This window comes from Hyperolius riggenbachi, chromosome 7 (genome assembly GCF_040937935.1).
Source record: "Hyperolius riggenbachi isolate aHypRig1 chromosome 7, aHypRig1.pri, whole genome shotgun sequence".
In the NCBI taxonomy this organism is placed as follows: domain Eukaryota; kingdom Metazoa; phylum Chordata; class Amphibia; order Anura; family Hyperoliidae; genus Hyperolius; species Hyperolius riggenbachi.
Window position 1 is genome coordinate 14,797,167 of NC_090652.1, and position 12,140 is coordinate 14,809,306.

Below are 12,140 nucleotides of genomic sequence, written 5' to 3' on the forward strand. Positions count from 1 at the left end.
CGGGTTTAACCACTTAAGGACCACGGGATTTTCTTCTGATCGGTGCTGCATGGACTCTCCAGCCCGCAGCACCGATCAGGAAATAGCCAGGGCGATCAGACTTCCCCCTTTTTTCCCCACTAGGGGGATGTCCTGCTGGGGGGGTCTGATCGCCGCCGGCTGCCCGCACTTTCCGGGGGGGGGGCTCTTCAAAGCCCCCCTCCGCAGCGCTTTCCGCCCTCCCCGGCTTTCCCTCCCTCTCCCTTACCCTGTGAGATAGGCTTCTGCCTATCAGATGCCGGCGATCCCGGGCCAATCACACGGCCCAGCAGCGCCGTGTGATGTAAACAGCGGGGATTTCTTCCCCGGATGTTTACATTATGCATGCGAGCCGCGATCAGCGGCTCGCACACTGTTCACGGAGACAGTCTCCGTGAACTAGCACGGAAAGGCCGCTCGATCGAGCGGCCGTTTCCATGCTATACCACTAACCACCCGCCGACGCCTATGGGCGTTAGGCGGTCGTTAAGTGGTTAAAGCACCAGTGAGGGGGATAGGCTAAGATAAAAAGGTGCGTTTTGAGGGCCTTCTTAAAGATATTGAAGGTTGGTGCGACCCTAATGGAGAGAAGTAGGGAGTTCCATAGTGTTGGAGCAGCTCTTGAGAAGTCCTGGAGGCGTGCATGGGACTGGGTGATGAGGGGGGCGGTCAGGCAAAGTTCATTGGAGGAGGGGAGTGAGCAGCTAGGTGTGTACCTCTGAGTAAGATCGGAAATGTAGGTTGGACAGATTTGTGGACAGATTTGTAGGTCAGACACTGTATCTTGAATCGGATTCTGTGCTGGATAGGAAGCCAGTGGAGGGAGTCACAGAGGAGAGCTGACATGGTGGAGCGAAGGGAGAAGTGGATGATTCTGGCTGCCGTATTCATGATGGACTGTAACGGGGCAATTTGGGTCATAGGGAAACCAGACAGAGGGGCATTGCAGTAGTCAATGCGGGAAATTATGAGGGCATTGATGAGGAGTCTGGTGGTGACATACAGAGGTAAGGAAAGGGCGGATCTTGCAGAAGTTGCGGAGGTGGAAGTTGCAGGACTTCATGAGGTTTTGGATGTGGGCGGTGGATGCATGAAAATAGCAAACTCAACCACAGACACATACAAAATCGCATAATGCAGAGAAAATGAACATAGTAGCATTTTAAGGAACGCATAACTTCCTTACACTTCAAGAGCGAGCGCAGCATGCGGCCTTCAATTTAGAGTGCGGTGCTGATCATGGAGCTCGCGCTGCTGTAGCAACACAGCTTCATGAATCAGCCCCATAATGTGCTTTCCTATGGAGAAAAATGCATGTGTTTTGCATTCCTTTTTTTTTTTTTTAATAACATATGATACTGTATTCTTTAATTTAAAAAAAAAAAAAGTCAGATTCTAAAGAAAAAAATGAAAAATAAAAACATAACATGCATGAAAAATACAAACTCAGACACATACAAACATGCAAAATGCAGAGAAAAACACAGAGATGCACATGGCAGAAGACTCATGGTACCCCCAGTGTGCTCCCAGCCTTACTGTAACACTATGTGTGTGAGACTGAGCAGCAAGTACAGATGTCCATGGCAGAGAGGAGCGAAAACGGCTCTGACATTATTGCAAAACGCTTGTTGAATTTACCCTCACATATCTCGAAACTTTTGGGGATAAGAAACTTTTTAAGAAACGGTCTTTGTCTGATGCAGCTCCTGGCCGGTGTCTGTCCCCCCAGGTGACACATGTACTGCCTGATCTCAGGATCTGCAATATGAACGCTGCTGCTATATGTTATCCTTGCTTTGTTTGTAGCCGGATGTTGTGCTAATTTAGGGTCTATGGACTCATTTGATATGGACTGATGTGTTATATGCCTGGCTATCTACTAGTGATGGGCGAACACTAAGTGTTCGGCATAGAGAAGGTTCGGGTGACGTCATTCAGCGCGCCTGCCCCCTCCCGCCACCAGGGGGTGCCGGTCCTCCCGAGAGCCGGCCGGCCCCTCCACAAGCCCCCCCCCCGCGCCCGCTGTATCATGGCACGGGGGGGCTTGTGGAGGGGCCGGCCGGCTCTCGGGAGGACCGGCACCCCCTGGTGGCGGGAGGGGGCAGGCGCGCTGAATGACGTCACCCGAACCTTCTCTATGCCGAACACTTAGTGTTCGCCCATCACTACTTATCTACATGTGTTGTCACCGCAATCTACTGAAAAAATATTCCAAATAACACAAGTTTCTTTGGATTTGTGGTTTAAAGTGTGCTGGTCTTTGCAACACAATGCTTGAGGAGTCAGCTTGTGCTCCGGCGGACACACCGCTGCACCTGCTACTTAGGTCAGTTTTGGGACCAGTCCTTGGTATGTTTCACACATGGGCCGACTTTGAATATAAATAGCAAAGCCCCTATACAAGTTAGATCAACTAAATCTGCTAGGTACAGTATGTTTATTAGTGGGCGTCCTGTTTATTTATTCCCCACATATGGCAGATGGAATGATTATTGATTGGAATATTGATGTGGCATCCTGTTTATTTAGTCACAATGTATGGCATATGAATTGTGTATTGATTAGCATTATGTATACATATGGGGCTTGATTCACAAAGCCGTGCAAACTGTTTAGCACGGGCGCGCAAAGTTCCAGAGTTCGCGCGATCTCGGACTTTTGGGGTCGCAAAAGTCCGCAAACGGCACTTCACGTGCAAATTGTTTAGCACACCCGTGCTAAACAGTTTGCACGGCTATGTGAATCAAGCCCATGGAATACTGATGTGCCGTTATGAATTGAACTGCTACGTTGCAGTGTTTCCTATCCTGGTGTATGCTCTATCGTTCTACAGAGCAGTATAGCCCAATATTGCCTACTCCGACCCCCATCATTTTTATCAGCCCTGTGCCCCCCTCCTCCCCTCCTGGTTTTTATTTTATTGTCTTGCCAATATGTTTAACAAAGATATTAGATAATTTTGCAAATTGGTGCACAGGGGTGCTGCTGAGGCTTTTGTGGCCCCAAGCAGCACACAGTTTGTGGCCCTTCCCCAGTCAGAAGCCCCTTGTCCCATAGTAACAGGTAGCAGGTGTCCCCACCACCCCAAAAGGGCATTGGTATCAGAGGGGGTATGTAGCTTCCTGCTGCCTCCCCACTCCCAACACTCACAGGCCTGCAGATCAGTGGTGATCCAAAGAGAGGAGCGCAGTAACCATGCAGCGCACATCCAATGCAGGAAGTGAGCAATGACCTCACTTCCACATCCAACGTGTACTCCCTGGTAGCTACGCTGCTCTCCCCTCTGTTCATGTTGCACTGATCTGTGGTCTCTTTTTTTTAGCGGTGGCCATACAAGTCACAGATAGGGCAGCCCCTGCTGTGGGTGAGGCCCCAAGCAGCCGATTGGACAGTTGCCAAATACAGGGACTGCCTGTACTCTTCTGTTATAAAACAGGGATTCCTAGTGACTGCAGTAACTAGCCAACAGCTCATCAGCGTGATACCGTACCTGGGCAATCCTACACTAGCTGGCAGCATGCCTATGCACTGTGCCCGGAGCCTGCAGCTCCACACCAACCTCCTGTCATGCCCTCACTGGCATTAGTTGTGTATGATGCAGTGGAGGGTGGCTGGGAAATGTACCGGGTGAGACGGCGGAGGAACGGAGCTGCCGGGGAGGACGGTGATGGAGCCCAAGGCCTGCATGGGGCTGGAGGAAGTCTCAGGTAAGTATAAAAGGTAGTACATGTATCTGTACATACACCGCTCAGCCACCATACCTTCCGAGGGGAGCCAGGTCCCAGCAGCCAACACTCATATCCAACATTTCTTCACAGGAGACCGCTCTGCTCACCAAGGATGCACTTACATTGTCTTTATTGATAAAAGCAGAACATCAAGGAATAGATAACATGTGCCGGACAGATATGAGCTCTTAGTCACAGCCTTAATTACACTCAACAGATGTCTGCTTAAAGTGGACCTGAACTCTTGCACAGGAAAGAAGGAAAACAGAGAGCCCCCTGTATGTATTTATAGAGTTTAGCTTGTCTAATTCATCCTTATCTGTGACAAGTGTATTTGATCTCTCAGCTGTGTCAGCCGACTGCCTCTGCAGAAAAGCTTATTTGTGAACAAAGGATGATAACCCTGGGCTACTTCCTTGAAAACAGGAAGTAGACACACTGCAGAGTAATTGCAGAATTTGTATCCTCTGTAATAAATGTTCTTTAAATGTTATTATGCTGTTGCTTATCTTTTAGAGCAGAAAGGAAGATCTGAGTTCAGGTCTATGTTAAATAGTAGTGTGATGTCCCCCCCGCCAGGCAATGCAAATGACAGTCTAAATGGGAACACAACCTCACATAGAGTAACAAACATGATGATGTAGTAAGAACAGGATAAGAGCATCTTCCATGAGGAAATATGCTTAATTACAACCATAAAACTTTTTTTTAAAGTAGCCAAGTTTATTGAAGAAGTAAGGCAAATACACTTTAGTGAGAGAGTACAACAAAGTGTCAGATGATACATTAGAGGCCTGGAATAGGCACATCAGGATAAATATAAACGTCATGGCCTGCATAATATACACACACACACACACACACACACACACACACACACACACACATGCTCAGAGAGTTCGTTTGGTAGCTAGTGAAAGGTAAGTGTTTTTAATTTCCTTTTTTTCCATCTAGTTGACTTTTGGGTTTTTGGATTAGTTCCCACTAGACTGCTTATAAAAACTGGCATTTTGCATGGTAGAGTAGGACTCACCAGATTGGGGACACTTTGGCGCAGTTGGTGAGCTTAAACGCGTTAAAGCGTAACCAAGAGCCCCTGTCACTGGTTTCCTGTTGTGTGCTGCAGCCCCTCTGTACATATATATATATATATATATTATAAAACAGCCATAAACATTAAAAGTTGCCTTAGAGGATACAAAATAACCACCAGTAATATGAAGTAGCTCAGACGTCAGCTGGAGATTAATAACAGTGATGGGTACTCAGTATAGGGTGTGGGGAATTTATCCAGGTAGAGCAGATTCTGTCACATTAGATTGGGTACCTCTGCGGTGATATACTACCTTGTGGAAGGGAAGCATCCGATTCACAGACCTGACCCACTCAGTGCACGATGGCGCTGTGGTAAGTCTCCAACACTTGGTGAGGAGTTAGCGAGCTATGTGACACGTCTCCTTAGCAAATTGTATCAAGAATTTTCCAGTAAAGGATACAGGAAATATATAAAGAAGGCACACCTCTGGGGCAGCCCATATAGTCATTGAGGAAATAGATGACTAGTGCACAATGGGCTTGATTCACTAAACTGTGAATATCACACCTTAACAAAGTTAACATGCCTTATCAGAGTAGCGCTAAAAACCCGCAGGGGCTCAGGGCAGGACGAGTGCCATTGCCAATTAGCAGGCATAAGTTTGTAGCACTCGCTATGCTACTCTGATAAGGCATGTTAACTGTGATAAGGTGTGATATCTTTTATAAGGTGTGATATTTGAGTTAGCACGGTTTAGTGAATCAAGCCAAATATGTAATAACCTGAGGACAGGTCCACTTTATGTGTAAAAAGCATTTGGGGCAGTTAGGCTGCATACCAGAGCCTTCTGTCATGCTGCTCCTACATTATGGAACTCCTTACCTCAGCAGTTCAGGACAGCTCCATCTCTGGATGTGTTTAAATTCAGACTGAAAACCCACCTGTTCAGTTTGGCAATTGCAGAAATATAATTGTATCCTCAGTGTTAATACTTTACCTCACTACCAATCACTGAATCTGAGAGAGCCTAAGTGCTTTGAGTCCTATGGGAGAAAAGGAGCTATTAAAAAAATGTATTGTTATTGTTACATTTGGATAGGGGTAGGCTCGGTGTATAGAGTATAAGTACAGCAGTCTATCAGGTGTGTGGGGAGCAGCCTTAAGGTGCGTACACACATGCGACTATAGTCGTTTGAAACGATCGTTCCCCGATCCTTTCAAACGACGATCGTTTGAAAAAAAGCAGCCAACGACTATTAACTCTAACGACGGACGAGCTAGATCGTTCAAAATGAATGATCTAGCTTGGCGGATTTTTCCCAACGACGATCGTTTGCAAAAGTAGTACATCGTTGGAAACGATCGTTCGTACTAGGCTTGACATGCACATTTCACTATTTCTCCATGAAACTGTTCATTTTTATGCGCAGGCGCAATAGTTACTTTTACGTGATGTAACGTTCCTTCTAACGATCAGATCGTTACACACCTTTTAAAACTAACTTTACTTAGGTCGTTCTTTCATCAATTAAAAGTTCGTTCGTCGTTGACAACGAACGATCGTTGTCGCATGTGTGTACGTAGCTTTAGTCACTCGCTCCAGTGTCAAATCCCACTCATCCTCTGATATCCCCTCCATCCCTCTCCCAGGCCGTCCGGCGGAAGGCAGCATGGGGTCTGGCTTAGTGTGGCATTATCATATTATATAGAGCTGAAATAAGCTGCTTAGATGATGGACCCCGAACAGGAGTCATATTTGTAGGGAAGTTCTCACACTGGGTATACATTGCATGTCTGAGCTGCAGATATGCAGAAGACGGTGTGGTGCAGGTCAAATTCAGATGCTTGATGCACAAAAGATTTAACTAGTTCACCACTAATGGGTGTTTTCTTTATGGACCAGAGCAATTTTCACATTTCAGCGATCATCCCTTTAAATAACTTTTTCACTACTTTTCACATCAAAATGATCTATATCTTGTTTTTTTTTTTTGCCACCAGTTAGGCTTTTTTTGGGTGGTACATTTTGCTAAAAAATATTTTATTCTAAATGCATTTTAAAAAGAATAATGAGAACAAAATGGAAAAATGATCATTATTTCTCAGTTTTCAGCCATTATAGTTTTAAAATAATACATGCTACTGTAATTAAAACCCATGTATTTTATTTGCCCATTTGTCCCTGTTATTACATCATTTAAATGATGTCCCTATCAAAATATATGGCAACAAAATTGTATTTGGAAATAAAGGTGTATTTTTTCAGTTTTGCGTCTGTCACGAATTAGCCCTTATTTGTAAAAATAACAGTAATATACCCTTGTGACATACTTTTCATATTAAGAAAGTTGAGCCCATAAGGCAACGATTTTTTTTCCTAAATGTCTTTTTTTTTTTATAAATAAAAGTGTTTTATTTTGGTAACTATAAGGGCCCGTTTCCACTATCGCGAATCTGCATGCGTTTCCTGCATGCAGATTCGCACAGCCAATACAAGTGGATGGGCTTGTTTCCACTTGTCAGTTTTGCTGTGCGTTTTTCTGTGCAGGATTTTTCTGCACGGCAGAGCCCACTGAATTCGCCTGCGTGTGGAATGCAGGCGAATCGCACACAATGTATTTAATAGGGAAATCGCATGCGTTTTTCCCATGCGTTTTTTGCCGCGAATTCGCATGCGAATTCGCATAGGTACCAATGTAAATTTCCACAGGCACTGACATGGTTAAATTCGCATATACACTCACCTATGCGAATTCGCATGCGAATTCGCGGCAAAAAACGCATGCGGAATCGCATCCGCATGCGATTTCGTCAGCGGTGGAATCCGCACCGCAATAGTGGAAACGGGGCCTTAGAAGGGAGGTAAGGTTTTAATTCATGGGGTATTTTAATTTATCGGGATGTATGTAGGTGTAATTTTACCATTTGGCCACAATTTTACCAATTTTACTATTTGGCCACTAGAGGTCCCCCCCCAGCCCCCACACACACACACTTTATTCCTCCTATGTACTGAATACATGCATTACAGAAGTAACACCTGTATGTTATACTTTTGTCAATGAACACCGGCATCAGTGAGATCATTGATCACAGGCATTTTGATCAGTGAATGGGAACTGTGCTCCCGTTCACTGATTCACTAAGGGGTCGCAATCCTGGCGAGGTAAGTGTATTTACGCCCCTGAGACTTACATGAAGTCCTGAGGGGGATAAATATACTGCCCCTGGGACAATAACTAGTTCAAGACTGTGCCAACATAAAACGAATTTACATCCCATTTAGTGTTCAGTCCTTCAGGCAATGGTAGTGTTGGCAGAGTACAGTAGTTTGCTGGGAAAACAGTTCACGGTGAACTTCTGCCACTCTCCCCTTTGCATTTAATGTGAGCACCCCTGTCAAAAGTTTGCATTCGCATTTAACATTAGGATCAATGGCTGCCGACTTTAGTGGTTAATAGCAAAGCCTATAAAAAGTATTGTTGTGGCGCTTATTTATGCAGTATCGATTGGCAGCATGGAGTTAATAAGGAAAAACCACTACCTTACACTTTCAGAACAGCATCAAAATAACTCCTGCGCCTATGCAAAACAATCTTGCAAACATGGACTTTGTTTTATTAAAATAACTGTAATAAAATACAAAATATAAATATAAAATGCAACAGTAGTCTGTGTTCAATGCAACAATTTCCTTTCACAGTATCACTACTCGTACTGTCTCAAATCACACTCCTGTAACCTCTCAACAGCAAGACTGGACAACTGCCTATGAGAAAACTGCTCAATGTACTATACAGGCTCCTCTTCGTAGCTACATTAATAGATTGCTTTCATGCCTTCGCCAAGATAAAGATTCTTTTCCACCAAACTTGCAACTTAAAAGCACAGTCCGACTGCCAATATTGCACACTCTTTCACTGGCCAGTACAGTCCAATCCGTCAACTGGTTATGCTCTCATGCCGTGACTGATCAAACATATGTATTTCATCCTGCAGTTTCAATTAAAAAAGCTTCATGGCCATATAGCCATATACAGTTCACTGATTGTTCTTAATATATTGCAGCACGTTCTGCCGAGGCAGTGCCGACACACTCACGTATCCCGGAAGGTGAAACGGATATTCCCACTCTTGTAGCCTTCAGGCTTTGATGTTCCGCAAGCAGCTCGGGTCCCGGCCGGTGACCTTAGTACTTAATTGCCGCTCGTTTCTCAAGAGTAGGAAAGTAACATGCCGGTACTTCCTAGTTAGAGCGAGAGGAAGTCCGGAGGTGACGTCACCACGTGTCAGCCAATAGCCTACGCGTTTCGGTAGGTACCGCCTACCTTCATCAGGGCATAACCTCATTGGCTGCTTTCCGCTTTTATATTCCAACGCTCCACCTCCCAGTCTCCGTGTGCTTGCTACTTTGGTTGCCATAGTTACATGCAACGCTTTTATTGAAAAGCAAAGATTTCCGCATCAGAGTTTAAACCTTGCGGAATGAAGCTATTTAATGTATAGATCCATTCCGTCTCTTTGCGCGACATCTTCCCAAATTGCTGTCTCGAATAGGGGAGCACGTTAACAATATAAAGAATGGAAATGAGAAAATGCCGCTAAGCAAACATTTTAAGGAGCACCATAATAAAAGTTTACAGACTTTTAAATTTTTTGCCATTCAGACTGTTGAAAAAGATTGGAGAGGAGGAGACTTTATTGGGAAGATGTCGCGCAAAGAGACGGAATGGATCTATACATTAAATAGCTTCATTCCGCAAGGTTTAAACTCTGATGCGGAAATCTTTGCTTTTCAATAAAAGCATTGCATGTAACTATGGTAACCAAAGTAGCGAGCACACGGAGACTGGGAGGTGGAGCGTTGGAATATAAAAGCGGAAAGCAGCCAATGAGGTTATGCCCTGATGAAGGTAGGCGGTACCTACCGAAACGCGTAGGCTATTGGCTGACACGTGGTGACGTCACCTCCGGACTTCCTCTCGCTCTAACTAGGAAGTACCGGCATGTTACTTTCCTACTCTTGAGAAACGAGCGGCAATTAAGAACTAAGGTCACCGGCCGGGACCCGAGCTGCTTGCGGAACATCAAAGCCTGAAGGCTACAAGAGTGGGAATATCCGTTTCACCTTCCGGGATACGTGAGTGTGTCGGCACTGCCTCAGCAGAACGTGCTGCAATATATTAAGAACAATCAGTGAACTGTATATGGCTATATGGCCATGAAGCTTTTTTAATTGAAACTGCAGGATGAAATACATATGTTTGATCAGTCACGGCATGAGAGCATAACCAGTTGACGGATTGGACTGTACTGGCCAGTGAAAGAGTGTGCAATATTGGCAGTCGGACTGTGCTTTTAAGTTGCAAGTTTGGTGGAAAAGAATCTTTATCTTGGTGAAGGCATGAAAGCAATCTATTAATGTAGCTACGAAGAGGAGCCTGTATAGTACATTGAGCAGTTTTCTCATAGGCAGTTGTCCAGTCTTGCTGTTGAGAGGTTACAGGAGTGTGATTTGAGACAGTACGAGTAGTGATACTGTGAAAGGAAATTGTTGCATTGAACACAGACTACTGTTGCATTTTATATTTATATTTTGTATTTTATTACAGTTATTTTAATAAAACAAAGTCCATGTTTGCAAGATTGTTTTGCATAGGCGCAGGAGTTATTTTGATGCTAATAGCAAAGCCGCCATACTTCCTAGAAACACCACATTTTCAGGATATGGAAAGGAGAAGGTGGGGACAAGAGGAACTTTTCTAAAAAAGTGCTCTTGGTGCCGGAATGGGTGGGTGTGATAGGTATGGGGGGGCCGGGAGGACAGGGGGAGCCAGCATCGGGAGGGATGTTCTCATCTATACTAAGTATAGCTGAGGGAAGTGCGGGGGAGCGGCGTGTGTGGTGGCAGCCAGCATCGGGAGGGGCGGGTTCTCATCTATACTAAGTATAGCTGAGGGAAGTGCGGGGGAGTGGCGTGTGTGGTGGCAGCCAGCATCGGGAGGGGCGGGTTCTCATCTATACTAAGTATAGCTGAGGGAAGTGCGGGGGAGCGGCGTGTGTGGTGGCAGCCAGCATCGGGAGGGACGGGTTCTCATCTATACTAAGTATAGCTGAGGGAAGTGCGGGGAAGCGGCGTGTGTGGTGGCAGCCAGCATCGGGAGGGACGGGTTCTCATCTATACTAAGTATAGCTGAGGGAAGTGCGGGGAAGCGGCGCGTGTGGCGGCAGCCAGCATCGGGAGGGGCGGGTTCTCATCTATACTAAGTATAGCTGAGGGAAGTGCGGGGGAGCGGCGTGTGTGGTGGCAGCCAGCATCAGGAGGGACGGGTTCTCATCTATACTAAGTATAGCTGAGGGAAGTGCGGGGGAGTGGCGTGTGTGGTGGCAGCCAGCATCGGGAGGGACGGGTTCTCATCTATACTAAGTATAGCTGAGGGAAGTGCGGGGGAGCGGCGTGTGTGGTGGCAGCCAGCATCGGGAGGGGCGGGTTCTCATCTATACTAAGTATAGCTGAGGGAAGTGCGGGGGAGCAGCGTGTGTGGTGGCAGCCAGCATCGGGAGGGACGGGTTTTCATCTATACTAAGTATAGCTGAGGGAAGTGCGGCGGAGTGGCGTGTGTTGTGGTGGCAGCCAGCGGAGATCTACAATCAAGGTAATGAGAGGATATTGACATTTAAATTCTTTAGGCCTCGTTCACATTGGGTGCGTTCAGAAACGTGTAAAAGCGCATGATGAAAAACGCATGCGTTGGTGTGCGCTTTAGTGCCCATTTCCATGCGCTTTTTTTAAGCATGTTTTGCTTATTGTAGCATTAGCTGAAATGAATTTTTTTTTCCAATTAGGGGTAAAAAATGCATGCACTTCTATGCGCATGTGTGCGTTTCTATGTGCTAAAAAAACGCACCCATTCACTTGCATTGATGTGGACTTTACAGCTCAATGCAAAGAAATGCAGCAACACTACGTTTTTGTATCGCAGCTCAGCGCAGCGCATGGATGTGAACCAATCACATTCATTACTTGGGAAAATCAATACCTTGCAGAATACACAGCGCAACACACTGTGAAAAGTGCACAGAAACGGCCCTGATGTAAACAAGGCCTTACTCGCAGTTGTCCTTTGATTTATTTTACCTCAGTACCCCTATACTCATTTCACCAGGGGAGGGGACGGGAATCTTGGGGTCCCCTTCTTAAAGGGGAATCCCAGATGCCACCATGAAACCCCCCAGGGCATCATTGGCCCCCCGATTCCTCCTGGGGCACCGGAGGTGGGGAAGAACCACATGGATTGGACAAGGGTTCCAGGGGGTGGGTGAGGCTTAGCGCCCCTCTCCCCCAGAGCCCCCCT

General features: G+C 46.0%; 1 protein-coding gene across 1 annotated transcript in view; it reads right to left on the bottom strand.

The window, feature by feature from the left end:
- Positions 1-12,140, bottom strand: part of LOC137524103 (zinc finger protein 665-like) — a 217,820-nt gene that overhangs the window by 123,367 nt on the left and 82,313 nt on the right. The gene's annotated exons all lie outside the window — the stretch shown is intronic.